Source organism: Rhinatrema bivittatum, chromosome 8, assembly GCF_901001135.1.
Source record: "Rhinatrema bivittatum chromosome 8, aRhiBiv1.1, whole genome shotgun sequence".
NCBI lineage: Eukaryota > Metazoa > Chordata > Amphibia > Gymnophiona > Rhinatrematidae > Rhinatrema > Rhinatrema bivittatum.
The window spans coordinates 134,537,753-134,542,788 of NC_042622.1; positions in this window are offsets into that span (position 1 = coordinate 134,537,753).

Below are 5,036 nucleotides of genomic sequence, written 5' to 3' on the forward strand. Positions count from 1 at the left end.
AGGTGAGGTTAGCACTACTCACAGGGAGGAGCCCTGCAGGTCCTCACCGTTGGCAGGCAGAGCTGGCTGGAGCAGAGGCCCATCAGGAACTTCACCAATATGAGCCCACATTCCCTACAGGTTGAGGCCTTGGGTGCTGGGTCCAGCTGGACTTAGGCACGGGACTCTGATTGAAGAAGAATCCGTAGAGGTTGAAGAAGGCCAGGTCAGTTCGGGCAGAGGTCAAAGCTGGTGGCAGGCAGCAGAAACAAAGATGAGTCAAGCTCAGGGCAGGCAGCAATCCAGCAAAGTCAAGGAGGCCCGAGGTCAGCTGAGAATCCAATACCGAAGAAGAAGCTGAAGTCCAAGTCGAAGTCAGAACTGAAGTGTCAATCCAAAGGAAAGGAAGCAAGGTGATATAGCAGGGAGCAGACAAACCGGGAACCACCAGACAAGGAGACAGGAACCAACGAAGATATAGGAACAGGAGTAAGGAACCAGAACCGAAGACAGAGCACAAGAACTGTGTGGCAGCTACTTAATGAGTGTGACCTATTGCCGAGGCATCTCAGGCAGGTCCAGGCAGGCTTTAATACCAGAGGCCTCATGAAATCATCAGAGGGCACCTCTGCAAAATTCCACTATTTACCCTTTAAGAGGGCTCAGTCAGTGCGTACGCGTGTAGGGGAGGCCTGGGGAGCAGAACGGAAGCAGGCTGCCTGCTTCAACAGGAACAGCCGAGGCTGGTGATGCCCATCACAGCAGGCGCCCTGGAGCAGGAGCCTTTCCCCACCGCCGGTACGTGCCTCGTCAGGCCCAGGATCGACCGGGCATCCACTGTGGATGGCGGCATGCGGGACGCTGCCCCTGTACTTGGGGCATGGTGTGCCCGCCCTGCCGGCTTGAGGGTGAGCATGGCGGTCTGCGGCAATGGCCCGCGGACCGCTGAGCGTTAACAGTTACCGTCTTAATGAGCGGGGAAGAGAGGTAAAAAACTAATGATATTAATTTTTAACTTACATAGCTGGTACTCTGAGCCTTCAGCAGGGTCTTATTATTAATTTTAGGCTTTGAAAGTTTTTTGATGCTTTTTTCACTTGTGTTTTTATTTCTTCTTTCCTCCCAGAGGGTGCACTCTTCCTGCTCTTGTCCACAGCTCCACCTTTGCTGAACTTCAGCCCCTTTCAGAGCTGTTTACCCTGTGTTGGAGCCAATTACCTCAGCTGCAACAACCTTTTCAGTCTTTTCCCTTTGTTTGGGGGTTGTTTTGCTATCTCTGACCTGGTGCAGATTCTTGGTCTCACAGTGATTATGTGTCTTTTGAGTGGAAGCTGGAGTACGGGCAGGATGGTGGATTTCTCCTTTTATTAGTGGAAAATAGGATTATAGAAGTCACCTCCCCACCTAATGGATACCGCCTGAAGGTACTGGCACATACATTTTGGTATCTTTTGGCTAAAAAACTCTTGAGTAACCACATTCCCTTGTGTCACAAAACAATTCTAATTACTTGCAGATTACTTTTCTTGCTTACTTCATTTCCTTACTCCTGCTTATGTTACAGACTTGCCCTCCCTTTGGAGGGCCAGGCTGCTTCAGTTTGCATTAGATCACTGATTACTTAGCTTGATTATCCTAGCAGTTTGGCCAGTTCTCCTGCTGGCTAAAAAAGTGTGTTTAACTGTTCTTCAGCAGTTAAGATCAACATTTCTCTATTGATAAAAAGAGTTGGGGGAAACTTGGGTGTTTCTCTCTTAAGAACATAAGAAATTGCCGTGCTGGGTCAGACCAAGGGTCCATCAAGCCCAGCATCCTGTTTCCAACAGAGGCCAAACCAGGCCACAAGAACCTGGCAATTACCCAAACACTAAGAAGATCCCATGCTCCTGATGCAATTAATAGCAGTGGCTATTCCCTTACCCCTTATTCAGTAAGGGGAGGAAAACACGCGTCCAACTCGCGGCACCTAATAGCACATGCATGTTGAGGACCCTATTAGGTATGCCCGCACGATACAGTAAGTAAAATGTGCAGCCAAGCCGCACATTTTACTTTAAGAAATTAGCGCCTACCCAAAGGTAGGCGCTAGTTTCTGCCGGCACCGGGAAAGTGCACAGAAAAGCAGTAAAAACTGCTTTTCTGTGCACCCTCCGACTTAATATCATGGCAATATTAAGTCGGAGATCCTGAAGAGTAAATAAAGTTAAAAAAAAAAAAAATTTAAAATGGGCCGGCGGCTGTCGGGCCGAAAACTGGATGCTCAATTTTGCTGGTGTCCGGTTTCCGAGCCCGTGGCTGTCAGAGGGCTCGAGAACTGACGCCTCCTTTTGCCCGTTTCTACCGCACCACCTAATTTAAATACAGTATCGCGCGCACAGGCCACTTGCCTGTGCGCGCGCCGAGAGAGCGGGCGTTCGGCCGCTCTCCCGCGGACTTTACTGAATCGGCCCGTAAGTAAACTTGATTAATAGCCATTAATGAACTTCTCCTCCAAGAACTTATCCAAACCTTTTTTGAACCCAGCTACACTAACTGCACTAACCACATCCTCTGGCAACAAATTCCAGAGCTTTATTGTGCGTTGAGTTAAAAAGAATTTTCTCCGATTAGTCTTAAATATGCTACTTGCTAACTTCTTGTGGCTTAATGTGACACTTGTGTTTCAGATACATGGAAATGTATTGTATTTACAGTATTTATTTCCATTTCTGAATCGCCTGTCCATAGGTTCTATGCAATGCACAAATACAAAACATAAAAACATACAGTAAAATAGAAACAAAAAACAGTTTGAAGCAAACATTTTCAAAGAAAATAGCCAAGAACCATTCAGCTTCGCCCTAAACAGGATGACATCATAAGAAAACAGTGAGATCAATGAACACAAACAGGCCGATACAGTAAAAATCACGGGAGAGCGGGCGAGCTCTCCTGCGCGCGTGATTCAGTAAATTAATTTATTTAAATTAGGGCCTGCGGTAAAAAGAGGCGCTAGGGACACTAGCGCGACCCTAGCGCCTCTTTTTGGACAGGAGCGGCGGCTGTCAGCGGGTTTGACTGCCGACGCTCAATTTTGCTGGCGTCGGTTCTCAAACCCGCTGACAGCCACAGGTTCGGAAACTGGACGCCGGCAAAATTGAGCGTCCGGTTTTTAATCCGCGGGCCGATTTCAAATTTTTTAAACTTTTTTTAACTTTCGGGACCTCCAACTTAATATCACCATGATATTAAGTCGGAGAGAAATTAACGCCTACCTTTGGGTAGGTGCTAATTTCTTAAAGTAAAATGTGCGGCTTGGCTGCACATTTTACTTTCTGAATCATGCGGGCATACCTAATAGGGCCATCAACATGCATTTGCATGTTGCGGGCGCTATTAGTTTCGGGGGGGGGGGGGGGGGGGGGGGGGGTTGGACGCGCGTTTTTGGCGAGCTATTAACACTTAGGGGCGGATTTTCAGAGCCCTGCTCGCGTAAATCCGCCCAAAACCGGGCGGATTTACGCGAGCAGGGCCCTGCGCGCCGGGAAGCCTATTTTACATAGGCCTCCCGGCGCGCGCAGAGCCCCGGGACTCGCGTACGTCCCGGGGTTCTCGGAGGGGGGCGTGTCGGGGGGGCGGGGCCGGAGCGCGCGGCGTTGCGGGGGCGTGTCGGCAGCGTTTTGGGGGCGGGTACGGGGCGTGGCTACGGCCCGGGGGCGTGGCCGCGCCCTCCGTACCCGCCCCCAGGTCGCGGCCCGGCGCGCAGCAGGCCCGCTGGCGCGCAGGGATTTACGTCTCCCTCCGGGAGGCGTAAATCCCCCGACAAAGGTAAGGGGGGGGTGTAGACAGGGCCGGGTGGGTGGGTTAGGTAGGGGAAGGGAGGGTAAGGTGAGGGGAGGGCAAAGGAAAGTTCCCTCCGAGGCCGCTCCGATTTCGGAGCGGCCTCGGAGGGAACGGGGGGAGGCAGCGCGGCTCGGCGCGCGCAGGCTATACAAAATCGATAGCCTTGCGCGCGCCGATCCAGGATTTTAGTGGATACGCGCGGCTCCGCGCGTATCTACTAAAATCCAGCGTACTTTTGCTTGAGTCTGATGCGCAAGCAAAAGTAGGCTGATCGCGCTTCTTTTAAAATCTACCCCTTACTGAATAAGGGGTAAAGCTAGCGCGTCGAAAACGCGCGTCCAAATGCGGGTTAACAGTGCGCTCCAGTGGAGCGCACTGTACTGTATCGGCCCGATAGAGCAGTAATAAGGTAAGGGCACTCGCTCTTAAATAGCTCTGCTTTAACCAAATGTCGAAATCTTAAAAAACATTTTTTTCTCCAGTGTTAAGCATTCCCTACAACACAAGTTGAACAAGAAAAGGCATAGGTCCTTGATCTGATCAGTTTAAACCTCTTAGCTGATGGAAACTCCAAACATTTATCTTCTGCAGTGCTTAGACAATGTCCCGGAATGTACCAACTTGGTCTCTGTGCAAAATAATTGGGACCTAGGCCATGCAACGCCTTAAAAGTAAGGCAAAGCATTTTGAAACATGCTGAAAACAAGAGTGGAAGCCAACGAAGCTACTCAAACAGGCCAATGCAATATCGGCGAGCGTTAAAGTGCCTGCTCCCTTACCGCATGCTGATGCACCTCTACTGGGTGCCCGATTTAATATTTAAATCGGGTGCCACGGTAAAAAGGAGGCACTAGGGGAAATTGCGCACCCCTAGCGCCTCCTTGACAGTGGGCTCGATGCGCACATTTTTACTCGCCAAAATTAAACGCCTGCCCTGAGCAGGCGTTAATTTTGGAGGAGCCTAAAAAGTGTACAGAAAAGCAGAAAATGCTGCTTTTCTGAACTTCCTCTGACTTAATATCGTGGCAATATTAAGTCGAAGGAACTAAAAAATTAGAAATGTCTCCAAACAATTAAAAAAAAACAACAAAAAAACGGCACCAACAGGTTAGAAAAACAGATGCTCAATTTTAAAGCCAGCGCATGGTATTGCATCAGCCTGAAAATGTGGGTGAAGTGATCCCAAAAGGTGCAACCAATCACCAGCTTAACAGCTGCATATTGAATGAGTTGCA